Source organism: Chelonoidis abingdonii, chromosome 19 (genome assembly GCF_003597395.2).
Source record: "Chelonoidis abingdonii isolate Lonesome George chromosome 19, CheloAbing_2.0, whole genome shotgun sequence".
NCBI lineage: Eukaryota > Metazoa > Chordata > Testudines > Testudinidae > Chelonoidis > Chelonoidis abingdonii.
In genome coordinates, this window is record NC_133787.1 from 20,911,011 (window position 1) to 20,929,418 (window position 18,408).

Genomic DNA, 18,408 nt, shown 5'->3' on the forward strand with positions numbered 1-18,408 from the left:
ACTTCATTACAATAGCTATACTTTCCAGGAAGGTATCCTTCTTGATGGTCACTACCTCAATTGGCAAGATGGCAGGAACCAAGTGCTCGCTTGCATTTCCCAGTATGATCAAAATGGTCCTACATGTGTGCCCTAATTTTCTTCCTAAAGTTTATCATCCTGTTACCTGAATTAAACTATTGCTTTGCTAGTTTCTGCTCTAAACCCAAAGAATAAAAGGAGGAAATGTGTCATAGCCTTGATGTGTGCAGGGCATTAACACGGGAACCTCAGAATTTAGATGCATAGATACCAGGATAAGGAGAATGGTATAAATAGACAGAGACTCAGAATCCCTTTCTGAGGGCTTCTCAGTCTCCCAATTCCTATTGGTGAGGTGTATCCGCTCTTATATAAGAGAAAATAGCAGGTTTTCCTCACCAAGTTAAACCCAAAGCTCAATCTTCACTCACCACTATAGTTTCCTGGAGGGGTGAGGGGGAATGGACATGGTTTATCTGGGAAATTATTCAGGGCAGTTACCTGGCTGATGGGGAGAGAGAGAGAGAAGGAAGTGGTGTCTGGCTGACTGAATGGTGCCAAAATGGGAGATTTTCTTTAGTCACCCTTCCTTTGAATATCTGCATGGGAGGAGATGATCCCTTTCGTGAGAACTCAGAAAGGAATTAGAAGCTTAAAAATTCTCCTGTTTGTTTCTGCACATCCAGACAGCTAGTCAGAAAGCCAAAGTCTGCGATGCATATTTAAGTCAAATATGGTATATATTAATACATCCCTTACTGATACAAAATTAAACCCTACTTGGAAATGAAGGACCATACTGCACTACCAGTGACAGATGACATGACGCTCAAGCAGATGAGAGACCCTAGAATAAGTTAAATAGTGAGCAGAACAAAATATGAATTGTCCATATTGCTTAATCCATTTTAAAAAGAAGACACCAACATTAATTACTAGAATGATATCCTTGCCAACAGAATAATGCACAGTGCCATCCTATTCCATCCCACCTCCCTTCCATGTATAGGCCATTAATTAGTGCCTTTACAAAATGAGTCTTGTAACTAAGAATTTAGTCAGATTCATGTACCAATATAATTTTGAAAAGGGTACTTATGATGAAGCAGCAAGAATGCAAGCTGCCTATTGGTGAAATACTGATTACATAGAGTGTCTTGAAATGTTTTGGAGCACTATGCAGTCAACCTGCACATACTAAACCATACTGGAACTTTGTAAGCTCCCAAAAGACCATGTGATATACTGATGTGGTTTGGAAAATGGGATGGTCCCTCTTCCAACTCTAGCTAAACTTGTCTTCAAGTTAATTTTTCTTGAAATGGTACATTTAACCATTTACTCTCTGTATTTATTGTGGATCTGTATAAGCTTGAGATTTGAACTATTTGGAAAAAACCAGTCCAAAAAAAATTGCAGCTTCAGTTCATTTCCCTGTTTAGTTGGTGAAATAGAACTTATTTGTTTCAGTTAATGATTTATAGCAATCCAGCCACCAAGAAAGCTAAGCCATATGCAAACATTGACGATAATAAAAATACCCACCCTGTTGATCCTCATGTGTCACCAGCGTTGATGATGCTTTGCCTGTTGAGGTCTTACATCAGCAAAGAACTTAAACACATGCCTGACGTCAAGCATATATGTAGTCCCATTGACTTTCCTATGTTAATACAAGGTTAAGGTTGCATCATTAAAATCAGGAAATGCAAAAGTGAAGTTTCCAAAAGCAACATTAATGTGGCCATATAGTGCATCCCATATGCTTATGCTATGCATTTTACATCATAGGTATTTATTTAATTATGTATTTAACCAGGGCCAGTTCTAGCTGTTTTGCTGCCCCAAGCATGGCGGCACGCTGTGGGGGGCGCTCTGCCGCTCGCCGGTGCCACGGCTCCGGTGGACCTCCCGCAGGCGTCCCTGCGGAGGGTCCACTGGTCCTGCAGCTCTGGTGGACCTCCCGCAGGTGTGCCTGCAGATACTCCACTGGAGCCACGGGACCAGCAGACCCTCCACAGGGATGCCTGCGGGAGATCCACCGGAGCTGCGGGACCAGCGGACCCTCCACACGCAGGCTGGAGGAGGTCCACCGGAGCCGCCTGCTGCCCTCCTGGCAACTGGCAGAGCGCCCCCTGCGGCATGCCGCCCCAAGCACGAGCTTGGCGCGCTGTGGCCTGGAGCCGGCCCTGTATTTAACCATTGCCACTGAGACCAGCCACTTCGGTCTCTGCTCTTTGCTGTATGGAAAATCCTTCAAATGGATTCTCACTGTTTGAGTCACATTTTGGGAGGCATCCCTTAGGAATTCTTACACAGGTCTCCAGAGGGGAAAGTGTAGTTCGGCATAAACATAAGCTCACAGAGACGTGGAAAACTGTAGGTACATTTGACCGGAGACGCTACAGGATGGCCAGCAGGCCCAGTAACATTGCTATAAACACGGAGCCCATAGAAATTTGAATTGGAACTTTTAGAGCCATAAAAAAATATTTTTTTCATTGTAAATCATTGCAGTTGCTCTTGTGTTTGACACTGTTCTATGTAAGGACAGATACGTTAGGCCTCATTTTATAGGCATTCGTCTTGAGGCTTATGAGTGTGTATTGCAAACTTTTGGAACTGTCTAAACTTTTCCTTATATCTTTCCTTCATTTAGGGAACACACAGAGCTGACTGCAGACTGGGGTATAAAATAAATGTGTTTTATGTTCATTTTACAGGTATGTTACTTCACATTATTATATAATTTGTGACTTGAGGTTTCTCTGTATGGAAATGGTTATAGCTGAAGAAAAGTATTTAGTAATTTACGTGTGTTCAGTATGTCAGTGATGGTAGACTTAAAATTAGACATACCTGCTTTGTGCTGGGTTTGTGGGAGCGTATATGGATGTGTGTCACGTTTTCCCTATGTTCTGCCTGCCTCCAGAGAAAAGGGTTACTTTAGGGTATCAGTCCCATTCTGTGGGAATGGACCAGGCATGGGGGCAGAACACATGATGTAGTGCAGGTACACCAGCAATAGCAAGCTACATTCGTTGTCCATAGCAACTTAAAGATAACCTGGAAGTGTGTGCTTTTTTTTTTTTAAAGTCCATAATGATTAGGAAAATAACCACAATTTGCCATTATTTCAACACATTATTACTTTTTCTTGTTCTCCTTCTTAGGTCTATACTGTGTTTGTTTTCTGATCATGTTCTTCTTACGCCACCAACATGGCCCAAAATGCACTGAGCTGGTGACGTGAGCACCCTCAGTGTAAAAGAAAGTCCAAGTCCTGTGGAGTTTTTTCCCCTTTGTTTTTATTTTCACCACTGTGGTTTTACTTTTTGTTTTTCTTCAGAAAACCATAGAGGACCATTTAGTAATGAAAAAAATGAACGTACCTTTTCCTCTACTTCCTGTTCCAGTGCTAATCAATAGTGACTTTGAGGTCACCGGGGCATCTCTGAGCAGGAAGAAGGTGAACAGAGAAGAACTTGTGGATCTGTTAAAGAAGAAGTAGGAGAAATTGTAGAACAATGTATTGCACTAGCTGTGGATTATGGTTATTTTCCATGTTGGCTTTACTGATACTATGGCTGAATACTTTTTCTTTAAAACTTTTTGCAGATTATCTTTAATGATATGCTGGTGTGGCCGTCATTTTTGGTGGGTTTTTCAGCTTTTGGAAGAAATTTTACAGGGGGAGAAAAATTCTCCTTAATGTACAGAAAGTGTAGTGAAAATATAAAGATAAGTTCTTGTTTGGGGCACATAACTGGCTGTTGTTTAAATCAGTAGGCCATGACATACAATGGTCCAAGTTCTGTTCTGCATGCATAGAAGGGGTTTAAAGATTGGAGCCTCAGTCAGAGCCCATCAAAGTCATTGGAAAGACTTCTGTTAACGTCTGTGGGCTTTGGGTCAGGCCCTTGATGTTTATATTTAAAAGGAACATTTGACATTGTACTGAATAGTGCACAAGTTTAGATACCAGTAGTTGTGTGAAGATTTTCTTGCCAATTCAAGCGGTGCTTCATTTCAGTGAACAGATCCTGTGGAAAAGTTTATAGTTTTTCACTGAAAGTCTGTATAACTCACATGTTCTAACCAGACCAGCAGAACTCTGTGTCAGACGAGTTTCATTTAGAGTTTTGTTTTAATATTCTCAGTGTGATTCAGCTGTGAATGTGTCCTTGATCCCCTGCAAAAGTACCACAAGAGGTAGTGAAATACTGTGGTTTTATAGCTGTTAATATTATTTGATATTTACTTCAACTTCAGAGGGTTTTATTTGGGATGAGCGTAAAGATTCTTTACTCAGTCATCTCTTCTTAGTTATTTGTAGTAAAGTAGTGCCATGAGGGGCAGAGGTGAGATCATGGCCCCATTGTGCTTGACATTGTGCAAACACAAAGTAAGCGACAATCCCTGCCGCAAAGAGTTTAAAATCTAAATGGACAAGACACCAATGGATTGGAGAAATGAAGCATTTGTTATCCCCATTTTACAGATATGAAACTGAGGCACAAATATATTAAATTGACTTATCTTAGGTCACACAGGAAATTTCTGCCAGAGCCAGGAATTGAAACTAGATCTTCTAAGTCAAAATCTAGTGCCTTAACCACAAGATCATGTCTCTTGCTGATGGAGTTTTCCAACCTTCCACCATTTGTTTTATCTCAGGCCTCCTATCAGAACAATTTCCTTTTGGCTAAAGTTGGTGGGAAATGTTTTTTTTCCCCTCCTAAGAAAATTTTTGAGATTTAAATATTGGGACAGAAACTCAAAATCACAAATTTATGCAGACCAAAAATCAAAAAACTTTTTGGGATTGAGTTATTTTGTCTCAATAATTTCAAATTGTTTCATTTCATGTCTATTTTTTGTGCATTTTTAATAGTTTAAATCAAGGTAAATTTTAATACAAAAAGTCATTTTGAACTGACAGAAGGAAATTTTTTATTTAGAAAATGTCAAAACAAGAAGTTTCAGATTTAAAAATTTTTTTTGAAACAGGAAATTAATTGAAACCAATCCTTTTCCACAAACAGTTTTGGGTTCAATGGATTATCCTTTTTCAATAGAAAAAAAATGTTTCATTGAAAAATTCCCAACCAGCTCTACTTTTGGATGAAGTGGGCAAGATGAACCACAAACACTGCACATAGATTGATAATGGATGTTGGTTCACATACCTTACCCCTGCCTCCAACATCTACCAGTGGGGATAACTAAAAGCTTCCAAAGTGTTTTTCAGTGGGTCAGTACTTCCGCATTAAACATTTAGAAAAGAAAAAGTTAATAATGGCCAGAAATGTGTCATGGAAACAATGATCAGCTGAGTTTACCACAAATAAAAAAAGATTATTAATGAGCATAAGTGGACTAAAAGCCTTAAATTAGAGGCTCCAATTTATATCACCCTTGAATTTGGCCCTAGAAATTTTGTTGTCTGTTCACAGGAATTTTTGTGACACCTGCTCTTTCCCAGCCAAGCTAGGTATTTGAAAACACCCACCTTAATACAGGTGTTTCTCCTCTCACTTTTGTAACCTTACATCTTAACTAGCTCAGTCTTTGTAAGCTTTGTAACAGAAAACTGCAAAAAACTACCACATTGGAATCATTTTTTTTTTAAGGCACTGGTTTAGAGCAAGATTGTCCACAATAAATACATTAGTTTGAAAATTAAGTTGCAATACAAGAAGACATGCATGCCTAATGTTGGAAATAAATCATATTTGTTCCTAACACATTGGAGAAATTGTTCAAGAACAGTTCATCCTACTGTAAATATTGCCCCAAGGACAATAAGACCTTTGAATTGTCTGCTGCACATGTGCCTCTTGCATAAATTCAAACTGTCCAGGTCTAGTTTTAATGCACACCCAACTTTCCCACAAATGTTTCAAGTTTTACTTTTGTAACTTTATGGGCCTTTTGTTTGGGCTTGATCTATTTTGCCCTTTGTCAAGATTCCCTTTTGGATGTGCATTGCCTCTCCTTATCATCCCCAGTTCCTGTCAAACATATATTCTTGTATATGTTCAAAAGTTCAGTTTACTAAAACACTATACTTTTGTAGGATAGAGGGGATAGGCACATTTTGTCACCTTTTGGACAAATGCACGTGACCCGTCTCAGAATAGGACCCTTGGCGATGTGTGGCTTCTTTTTATATAAAAGATGCCAACGAAAACTGAGAAGTTCTTTTGGGGAGAAAAAACTCCCATTTTCTGTTGTTCAGATTTAGCACTGGAGATGACCGGAACTAAAAGTATTCTTGAAATTGCAGAAAAACTTTTTCTTGACTTCTAGAAAGAATATAATTCCTCCACCTCCCCTCCCCATCACTGAGCAGTGTGATGATCTATCTATCCAAATGTAGAAGATTATGATCTTGTGTTGAAAGCACAAGGTTAGGAATCAGGAAATCTATGGTGTGTTCCTTGCATTGCTCCAGATTTCTCTGTAACTTTGCACAAGTTGTTGGTGAACATTTTCAAAAGTGACCATTACTTTCTGCGCTTCAGTTTATGGATGCTCAGGTGGAGGCTCCTTAAGTTGGCCCAAAAGTTGGCCACACACAATCAGTTTTAAAAATTCTGTCTGTAACCTTGCCATGAATCAGTTTCCACATCTGAAAAATAGGGATAATACCAGTTACCTACTATGCATACATCACAGGAGTGTTGAGACAATAAATTCATTAATACTTATACAGAGTTTTGAGATGCTCAGACATAAGGTGCTGTTTAAGGGCGAAGTATTATGTTTGTCTTGTTATGTATTTAAATAGAATACGATAACCATCATCATGAACTATTCATATCTAAACTATTCATAAAGGTGAGTCTTGGTTAGAAGGGAGCCTGAATTAATTCCTTGGACCCAAATCCCCAAGATGGTAAATAATATTTTAGTTTTTTGAAAATGACCCAAGAGTCACCTGTACTATTGATAGGATGTAGTCTTGTGTTAAGGGAAGGTTTTTGGATGAGGAGTAGTCAGTGGGAGTTTTAATTGCAAAAGGATTGCAGAATATAATCCCCTGGAAGGGTTTCACCTTTGTGCATGTGGAGGGCCCTTGACAGTGGAAAATCTGCCTGGGATGGTCATGGAGGCGCATCAAGGTCGCAGCACCCATCGCTATCTTCTGCTAGGGAGATCTATAGGGGACCAGCACTAGCAAGCAAAGTAGGTGGTGCTTGCTGAGAAGGATGTATGTTTAGGGTGGCCGCTGGCAGCACCAATTCAGCACATCCCTCTGTAGTCTCCACACTAAGGACTCTGTGGGGCTTCTGTGTGTTTTAAAGATGCTCTCCCTAGTGTGACCCTTGAGTGTTGACAATGGTGAGAACACTTGCTGCCCTCAGGTGAGGTTGACTCCCCTCAGGAATGCAGCAGCCCCTGATAGCTCAGGAAGGAGCAGTTTGTACCTCCCTACCCCAACAAAACAGAATCCTGCCCATAGCCTTTAATTCCCTCAGAATAAGGAACTTACTGTATTTTTATTTTATTTTTTCCCTCTTGGTATTCAGAGTATTCTTAGTTAATCTTCCTTATTTATTTAAATGTTAATTGGTCCTTGTTAATTTGGTTTTCTGTGCTGAAAGCCAAGGTCAACAATGAGACCTTCTATGTTAGCTCTTAGCATGATTACATGGTACCGTACTGCTTCTTGGAGAAAAGTAACAAGAAGCCTCTTCCCTGTTTTAATGTAACCTTTATGTTAGGAAAAGAGTTGGAAAGGGGTTGGGTAGAGAGAGAAAATGCATGCTTCACACTATCTTGAGGGGCTGAATGATTAAAAGAGGGTGGTAAATTAGAAGACATTTGTTTTGAAAGCAAAATATCACTTAACCCCAAAGAAACAGACATTTGTGGCCTTGGAGTTAGGTATAAAAATAACACAATCGTTCTTCTACTTAGAAGAGTTGGGATTGCTAACAGTGGAACCGAAAAATGCTTTACCTTTCACATCTGCTCCCATGTGAAACTCTCAAAAGCTGCTGCTTTTGGTTGTTGCCCCAGTAGCCATCACTTCTGAGAACACCCATCCCTTTACCAGGCATGGCCATCTTACAAGATAAAAGCAGGATTTTTCTAAAACAGACTGTACCATGGGGCAAAAACGTAAGTAAACAAACAGAGCTATCATAACACTTTAAATAGTAATCAAATATGTTTTGCTGTTTGCATTCAAAGGGGTGGGAAGGTAACTTGACAAGATGAAAGAAAGAACCAGATTTGTGTTCCTTCCCCCCTGTCTCCCCAGTAACAGGTACAGAATTTTAGTGAAGACTTCAAGGCAAAAAGAAAAAAGCATAGAATATACTGTTATGGTGTTATTTTTGTCTTTCAATTTTATGTCAACTTATTTGTACTTAAAGGAATCTTTCCAAAGAGTTAAGAAGCATCATTAAATAAAGACTGTGAAATGTGCAATATGGCTTATTTATTTAAATGTTAATTGGTCCAACGAACACTTCTAATTAGCTCTATATTTGCTTAGCAAAAAGTTTTACAAATTCCAATTGTGAAAAGCAGCTATTTTGAGCTGGTAAGCATGTTGCAGAATCAGCTATGATTTTTCTATAGTTCTCAGCCCTTGAAGGCACAATTTAATTTTTCATGTATGCATACTAGCAACGGTAAACACTTGCGAGTGTAAAGAACCTTCTTTAATTAGCTGCACAACAATTAAAGGATTCACAAACTAAATTGAACCCTGTCTCTGTGCTTACTAGCTGAATTCTACCACCTGTCACAACAGCACTTTGTTCAATCTGTTATGCAAAATCATTATAGCAATATAGCTGAGGAAAAAAAAAGAGAAAACAGCAATTATTTCTTACTTTTCTCTTGAATGGGTTATTTTGGGTTATACTGATGTCAGGTTCATTGAAGCTAACCTTTTGAAATCTGTAACAGCATAATACTTATATGGCAGGCATAGAATAGCTAGAAGACTATTTAGTTGTACCCTTTTAAGAGTAAGTAAGGCATATCCTTAAAGTATGGTACTTTCTCTGATCATTTGAAAAAAAACAAAAAAACAACCCAACTGTGCTAACTCTTGCAGCAGCCTGTTATTTCTCTTTGTCAGACAAACAAGTGACAAACATCTAATAGTACAACATACTCCTTTATTATTAAAGCTTGTAAACCGATGTAGAGACTAGTTTTAAAAACACCGCTGCAAAGCAGCGGCTTCTTAAGGTATGGAGAGTTTTACCATTTAGTTTCCTTGTTCACAATTCTAATGTTCCTATTTGTTCATTATCTTTTAAAAATCTTTAACATGACTTAAAAATTAAACTTGCATACACTGGATTTTTTTTTTATTGAGCTAACTTTATTTCCCCTACTGGCAAGCAGAGGGGGAGTTTTACATGTTTATAATGCAAGGCTTGGTAACTTTTGCATTTAAGTGCAGAGAGGATGCACAAAGCCTCAGACACCAGTTTAGCCCCACTTGATTCTTTGTGACCGAGCTTGGGTGCAGTGGTTCTGCAGGTAGTCTTCTCCATGCATGGAGGATTCTGTGATGAGCCCTGATAAGCCTGTATGGGGTGGATTTAGGAGAGCCCCAAACTTCTTCATAAGGGTGCAGAGGGCTGGCAACTAAATAGCCTGGTTTAGCTGCTGTGGAGGGATTTTACTGTAGCAATCTGGCCTTCCTGTCAGCTGGGGTAGCTCTTAGTGTTACCTGCCTAAGTCTCACTTACTTTGTTCAGGGAGAGGTGAACTTCACCCCTGTTTCTCAACAGTATACTTCTTACTCAGGTCCAATTCCCAGTGAAACCAGTGGAGTATTTTGGTTTTGTATGGAGCACAAGATTGGGCCATTAGTGAAGGGACAAATATTTACATTTCTTGTTACTTCACTACGGAAGCTGGCGAGAATACTGGCATCTATGCAAAAGATGTAAAGGTATATTTTGTGCATACATTCACCTTAACCGATGAGCTGAAAGTTGAGCTGCTTGCTGACAGTTTCCTAAATTCATATCAATAACATATTGTTAATCACTGTGACTGAAGCTAAAAGCGTCTGCTGTTGGATAAAGGATGCATGATATGGGCATTATGTAAGCTGGGGTTGTAAATGAATAACTATGCTCATTCAAAGTGCCTACATTTTTCAATTTTATAATATTTTAAATACATGCCCCTCTACATCATTTAGTGAATATGTGGAAAAAGTACAAAGAAGCCTTTTGAAAACACAAAATGCTTTCCATAAAAATGCCATGAGGAAAATAAAAGCCAAAGGTCTAAAGTTGAGAAAGAATGTGTTTTTATATTTCTCATAGTTGAAAGCTGGAAGGGAGGCTGTTGCTTTGTCTAAACACATCTATGATACATGGATAAATGTGCATCGAGAAATGAGAAACTAGAACTTACTAAATATGCCCTGTTCATGCTTCTTCAGTTCAAGTCAAAATATTTGGCCTGTGCAGGATTAGGAAATGTCATGAACTGTGGATAAACTTACATTTAATTAAAAAAAGAGATTTAATAATACTCAATATATGCACCACTATAGATACAGGAAAAGGGAAACCTTAACCTAGAAACAGTATACTACTTACTCAGGTGAAACCAGTGAGGAGTTTTAGAAACAGTGCAATGTAATCTTAAAGTTCTGGCCAGACAGCTCAGGAGTAGAGTTTTGCCGAGGAAACCCAAGCCCGTAAAAGTCATCTGCTGTGAGGTTCTTGGTGCCTAATCCCATGAGGTGACGAGGCCCCATCTCCCACTGAAACAAGTGAGAGAGCACCCACTATATCCTTGATCAGGCACTCGAAACTCAACCCAGATTTCTTAAAAGGGCCTCTGCGCTTTTTGAACCTTTCCAGTTACTGTTTTAGAGCTGAAATCATGCAAGCTTTGCAATTTAAGTATTGCTATGCAACAAAAACAGCTCAAATAGGTTTCAACAAAATTTTCCTTTGCGTTTTTGGGTTAAAAAATTTGGAGTGTGTGGGTACTTCAAATTGAAATGTAGGGAAGGTTTACAACATGAATGTGAGAAATGAACTCAAGTCGCAGAGCTGTGCATTGCTCTGCTTAAAAGCTCCTGAAATTCCCTCAGTGAAAGTAGCTTAATATTTATTTGCATGTTATTTTCTAAACTGTTATAGCAGAGTACTGTATTCGAATCTATGGTTTTTGTGATTAGAACTCCTCAGCTTTTCTCAACTAACTATAGGGCAATAGTCGCTACGAATCCTGTCAGTCATGCTAAAGGGTTTGGTCAGAACCTTACTAAACTTGGCTAGAGTAGGCTGTTAAGAATGTATTCCAGTTAGCAGAGTCCTCCTTCCCATTGACTTTGCAATCATAATTGAACCTGCAGTGTCTATCATCCTGTGACTGCATTTATCAGACCTAATTTTCAGTCTTGTTGCCATTCACCTATCAGCCATGAATGAGAGAGTTTCTCTGACTTTTCAGTCAGACACCCAGAATACTGTAATTAACAAAAAAAAATAGTGTAAAGGCCTTTTATCCCAGGAATATCTTTCAAATATATATTCTGTTCTTTTAAAATAGCAGCAGCAGCAGCAGCAGCAGTCAACCTCATTTATCCACCTTAGACATATCTGGAAGGTTTTCTGTGCCTTTTTCATAATGATTAGCGCTAAAGCAAGGGTGCCCACACAGCACTCAGGGCTACACTGGCATCTTGTTAGGATCCTGAGGCCCACACTAGATTTGCATCTAAATTTACATAGACTGTTTTACCATAATCGTTGCTTATACTGGTATCTTCCTTTATATAGGATATGTATAGTCATTCTATTTCCTCTGCTTGATCCTTCAATGAAATTATTGGGTGACATTCATTCCTCACAAGTTTCACCTCACTGACTTAAGCGGGAAGGCACAGGTGTAACCAAAGGTGGTTGTGACCCCTTATTGTGACTTGGTGATATCACAATTATTTCCTTGTCCCTAGATCATTGAGAAGGAAAGGCAAAGTTATGAGGCAAAATAATATTAGGCAACTTAGAGACCATTTCAGCAGCAGCTAGGGAAATAAAGAAAAGTATTCCCAAAGTCAATTGCATTTGATACAAATGTTCACTTTCAGTATTGTCTTCCAACTCAAGCAGCCATTGAAAGGAATAGTATTAATGGCAGCAGTGTTGTTTGACCATTTTTGTTTCTCCAATATGGTAGTCTGGAAGGCGAGGGGGAAGCATGTTGTATTAATATCCTCTGACCGCTGGATAAATATGATTATAGCAGTTGCAGATCAAGCTATGTGTGTCTTTGCTATGTACTGCAACTGCTAACCACACATTTGTAAGACTACACCACTTGTCTCAGTGTGAAAGCGTAACAGGAAGTATTAGTGGCTTCTAAAGTTATCAGCTCCACTGTTGTGTTCATGACAATGATCAATTAATAACATTAAATGACAACAGCAGTGATAAATTATATCAATAGAGGTATACACAGACCAGAAGACCAAACTATAAAGGAGATTTGTATTTTCCAATGTTCCATTTTTCTAGTGTGACAATTAAGTATAACTCTGCTATCTATTGCTAATAATGTTGCTATAAATTATTGTTGAGCTTCCTCCCTCCATCTCTTTCTCCCCTGAACTCTGCAAGGGATTTGCTGGGTTCTATCTTTTGAAGATCAAAAATATACAAGGCATCATTGCTGCCACGAGCCCAGGTGCTTTATCTTCCCTTGATCCACCTGCTGTGGTCCAGCAACGCTGCCGCTTCACATCCCTCTTCCACTCCTTGCACCTCTGCTGAAATGGCTGCAAACCTTTCTGTACTTTCTCACTGGGGTCCCCTTTCCAACTCAGGATTTGTAACAAATTCTATTTTTTGGAAATTATCATTAAAAATAAATTCATTCCAGTAAGTGGGACAAGAAAACATTTAGTTCATATGTAGGGACTACTGCACCCCTATCCAGAAGACAAACCTAAATTGTAGTCGCTCTTATTGTCATGTCCATGTTTTGGAGAAGGGAGAGAGGGAAGAGATGTGTGTGTAAAAAGAGGAATGGGAGGGAAAGACTGGAAACTATCAAAGACTAATGTTTTTAACTATCAAAATTCTGTGCTGGCAGGCTTAGCACGTGTTAAAAATCCCATCTTTACAGCAGTCATTTATGTCCTGTGAAAGAGAGGTGTCTAGCTTCTTAAACTGAGCATTGGAAGTTAGGAGGCCTGGATTCTACCCGTGAATCTGTTGCATAGGGTGTAGTGTCTATTTAAATCAAGTTTAGAGTGGGATATTTTTACAGTGAGGTATGAGAATGTGCAGTTAGGTGTGCTTTTAAAACTGGGAGCATTTTCAAGGCTCTGGCAGGGTTTTCAAGAGTTTGTAGATTTGGCCCTTGGTCTGGCTGTGTAATTTTGCCTATGTTCTTTGAAATTGAGCACTTAGCCTCAGGGATTTTCAAGCATCAGCTTTCACAAAGTTACAGTACCTAGCTGTTGCTATGCTCACTGTATGCTAAAGTGTTCTCGCCATTGACCTTGTCTCTGTCTACACTGGGTAACTTGATGAAGCAGTATAGACATACAAAATATCACAAATACCAACATGGAATGGATGAGTATAGATAATTCATCATCCATATTATGCCTGTCCAGAATAGCTACAGGAAATATGTTGCAGAATAGGACATGTGCCAGTTAAAGAGGCATGCATTAATTAATGCAAATTAATACATTTCAAATAGCATGCAATGACACTTCAGGAAACATCCATGGCCAGCTGCGTTTCGGGTCACCAAATATCATGGTGAATCGGGACACAGTCACCTTCATTATAGTAAGTTCTGTGCATAGGCTAGGGGATGGACTGAAGACAGATGCTGCTCTGTTTGATGTGGGTAGGTGTTGAGAATGCTCTCTTCAAAGTCCTGCTTTCACAGGAACATTTGCTAATCAATCAGAGGGATACTTGTCTGCTGAGAGAGGCATCTAGTCAAGGCCCCTCTTCTGCACTTGGGTGCCTTCATAAAAAGAGATTCCTGTATTGTTGGTGTTGAAACCATTAGATTTTTTTACCAATAGCCCAACATCCCAAATATCATCCTTGTCAAGTCACACCAAGTAGCTTGATAATATCCCCACATTCAACCTTCCTGTTTCCTAGGCAGGGTATTCACATGTTTTCTGATTGGAAAGAGGATATAGTAGGGCATAACTCTTTCTTGGATCAGCCCAGGACCCAATATATACTCTGCAATTGCCTGTGATCAGAGGAACATAGATGACAAACTCCTTTTTGGGCAGGGGCGGCTCTAGACATTTCACCGCCCCAAGCAGAGCGGCATGCTGTGGGGGGTGCTTTGCCACCCTCCTGGCGACTGGCAGAACACCCCCCGCGGCATGCCGCCCCAAGCACGCGCTTCGTGTGCTGGGGCCTGGAGCTGCCCCTGCTCTTGGGGTGGTCAATGGGATGAAGATTCCATCTCACAGAATGTTATGGGGACATATGGTTCATTCTAGATATGGTGGGGAAAAACAGAAAGACTGAACCTAGAGGAATCTAGAATAATTTATTACATTAATCTGGAAAGTATATTCCATTAATCTGTTTGCTGCTGGCTGAAACATCTGCTTTTTTACTGGCTTAAGTTATATTTAAATAGGGTACTCTTATTCCAAAATGAAGGATGCCTGCACAGAGACTGCCACTGAAATAATTAAAGGTGTGAATTACATCTGATTTAGTTATTTCAGTTCTACTTAGCACATAGACAAGCCCTGAATTCCTGTAGCACGCTCCTCTGGTTTGAGCCGTTTTCCTACTAAAGAAATCCTCAGTTTCTCAGTGTTCACAATATACTATACTGTTCTGCTGGTTTAATATTCTACAGCAGTGGCCCAAAACACTATAGTTGCACTATGGTAGGTCTTATCATTCAGGAAAAAATGTATAATCTATTTTAGTGTTTGGGTTAGTAAATGGACCTACTGAAATATCCTCCTTTCTGTTTACTATAGTAGCAGAAAGAAATTAAGAAAATGTATTTCTTAGAGCTACTTGGGTATATTTTTTTCTTTCAGGGAGGAAATTTTGATAAAAATGAAAACAAATTCATTTTTCAGAAGAATATATTGACTTTTGTCAAAACATGAAAATGAAAAAGCCAAACGTTTTATCCAAACCCTAACTATCTTTTAGTTGTAAGGATTTCAGCTTTCTGACAAAAAATATTTTTTTTGTGGAAAGCAGGCACTTTCCATGAACATTTTATTTTGTTAGAAAAGCAGTTTTCTGTCAAAAATGAGGACAAATTTCCAACCAGCCTTACATTTCTGAGGTAGAAAAACTGGAGTGTAAAGCACTATCCTGTTCTGGATAGGCAACTTTCCAAGGGCTGTGTGTATGTAGCTGGGTAGAGGGATTCTAGAGTAGGGGAAGGTTTGTTTAAATAAAGCTTTTGTGATGAACATTTGTCTGGAGGATTGACTAGAGGTTTGGCTTTGAGGTAGGTCAGTTTATTTGCCTGCTACTGAGAGGATGCACTTGTTTGGGGAATGCTAAGGGGAAAGACAAGACACTGAAGATACAACCATCAATCTGTGGATGTTGATGACTGTGAAAATTTAACTCTTCTGAGACGGTTAATTTGGCATTGTAGCCTTTATAATATTGATGAGTTGGTATTACCAACAGCATCTTAACCCACCATGACCTGTGCCAAAGGTTCAAGTTCCCTGTAGCACAGTATCCACATCAGCTGGGTGAGAAGCACCATTAGAAATATCAGGTTTGGAGATTCTAGGAGGCCACAAGGAAGAGTGACCACAAGTAAATACACTCACAAGTTATTAAACATCCTTTTATTAACAGTTTCATTAAGCAGGAATAATGCCACGACTACTGAAACATACAGACAGAAACAAACCATGTATTGTCCAGCATCAATGATTTCATACTCACATGCCCTGGGGAAACATTGAGATGAGAGAGGTGATTGTCAAGTGCCTATCCTCTTATGTGTTTCTTGATGTGCTTTTCTACTCACTTAGTAGGCAACATCTTTTATTCTGAGTTTCTTTTACGCCCACTATGCTATGCATACTATGTGTGAATGTCAACCTCTTTTTCCTTGTTTGCACTTCTGCATCCTATGAATTTTAGGGTGCTCCATTTCTTATAGGCTATCCCCAGACCCCTTATTTGCATTGGCATCTAAATCAATGAGTTGCCATAAAAACTTGAGTTATTACAGAATCCTCCAAAATGTTACTATCAGGCATCTTGCAGTATTAACTGGTACATTGCAGTACGTTTTGCAGTCTATTGCTGTCTAGTTTCCAGAACATCAGCACTTAACACATCTTTTACAGTAATCTTACACTTTATTGATACAGGGTTCTCTCTCTGTCATCTAGTCACACCAAACTATTTCAGGCCTGATGCCTTCTGTGGCCAGGCTACACATCTTGCAAGCCTCAAGTCTGTAGGCCTTGCGTTATAGCCTTATCTTACTTATATACCTAATACACACTTATCGAGGAGATGCAATTATTAATCCTATGCCCCTATTTATGCTTTACCACTTAAACCTACAGCTCAAATCTAATCTATTATCCATACATTGATTACATAATTGCATAGTTATATATAATTAACTACAGCAGTTAGTGCTTACTTTATCTGTAACTAGTTATTGTTCATGTTTTCAGACATAATGGTGCGTACTTGGTGCCTGAATATACTGGCTTCAAAGACTGGAACAATTTAGATCCTCTCTGCCTCTCCTTTTGCTCCCTACCTCTACTGCTCCCCTGAAGCCATGCAATTAGACACTCCTTTCAGGTGCCTCTCCTGTTGTGAACCCTGTGCCACCTTCTACGTGATACCCCCCTCCTGGATGTAGTGCACCATGCCTTCACCTCCCCTCACATGGCTCATTGGCTCATTGGCCTCCAGAATGGAGCGATTTGGCCAGGAGATGCCAGTCACCCAGGCAAGGACAACGAATCTACACAGACACATTTGGCCAGGCAGTCCCTTGACATTATTCCTGGTAGCATCATTGACGTATGTGCAATGATGGAGCTGTAGATCCTGACAGAAGGGACAGAGGTACTTATTAGTTCATACTGCTTTCCAGGGTCACTAACAATGCGACACGGGGGGTGGGGTAGAAGGGGAACTGTCATACTCAGGAATAGTCTCTGTGCCTGTGGGAACTTTCCTGAGGCAGCGTCCATGCAGGCACCTCTTGGCTGAATCTGGTTTCAAAATCTTTGACCATTTGGGGATCCAGAAATGTGCAGTATGGATTCATCCTACTCTTACAGCAGTGTAATACTCAGATTGCAAATGTGCTGGCCAACTTGCAACTTACTTTAGCCCCTAAAAGTACCTGTTTGTAGGAGTAATTAGTCACGTTTGGAAAAGAGAGATGTCTTTAAATTCGTAAGACTGTGTTATTTATACATTTCACTGGCAGTATGTCAGATTATATCTCATCACATAACCTGAAGTGATCTGTGGCAAATCAGAGACATGCATAAGTGAATTAAGATTTGCTTTTCTTTCTGAAGCAGTATTTAAACACTTGTTTTTTAAGTATGTAGTTGATATATTGATTATACCTATGTCAATTTCACTTGTAGTAAAGAACTTGTATTGCCCACAATTTTCATGGTGTATTGTGTTGTCCACTGTATAAATTGACAGCAGGTAGCTTGGAACAACCCTTATATCCCCACAAACTGTTTTAAAAGGGCCCAAAATATTGTTGTGTGATCTTGGCTGAAGAGTCTGTGGCATCATTTGGCATATCATATTTTCTATTTTAAATATTAATTGGTTATAGATTCTTCAGATTGTGCTACAGTTATATCTGTAGATGAGAGCTCTCCTTTTTTTTTTTTTTGTTGACAGCCATTAAATATTTTCTTTCTTCTTATGTGTGCAGCTTAGGTAGGGAATGTATTTCTTAATTTGTTAACAAATGGGCTAACTTTGTGATCTTTGATCAGTTCTAAAATGGTAGTTGAGCGTGCAGTGTATTTTAATATAACTGAGTCTTTTGTTCCACTAGAGACAATGACTTAATTTCTAAGATATATATGATTTGAAAATTCTAACTTTGTCCTTCATTTTACTAGAACTGGGATTTCAGGGAGGTGAATGTGAATTAAAGAAAATGACTTTTTATTTTGTTGGTCATCCCACTTGGTGAAATATCTTTTCCTCAGAAACCAAAATTTTAGTTTTTCACACATAGACTCATAGACTCATAGACTCATAGGTCAGAAGGGACCAATATGATCATCCAGTCTGACCTCCTGCACAAGGCAGGCCACAAAACCCTACCCATACACATTTATAACAACCCCTAACCCATGACTGAGTTATTGAAATCCTCAAAATT

The 18,408-nt window shown here is 39.2% G+C and overlaps 1 protein-coding gene across 3 annotated transcripts in view; it reads left to right on the top strand.

Annotated features, from left to right (window-relative positions):
* Positions 1-18,408, top strand: part of ZNF536 (zinc finger protein 536) — a 292,886-nt gene that overhangs the window by 31,803 nt on the left and 242,675 nt on the right. For 2 of the 3 annotated variants that reach the window (XM_075073677.1, XM_075073678.1), the window contains exon 2: positions 2,681-2,744. The exons of the other annotated variant lie outside the window; for it this stretch is intronic. The gene's annotated coding sequence lies outside the window, so the exon portion shown is untranslated. The remainder of the gene's footprint in view (positions 1-2,680; positions 2,745-18,408) is intronic. 3 annotated transcript variants of the gene reach the window in all.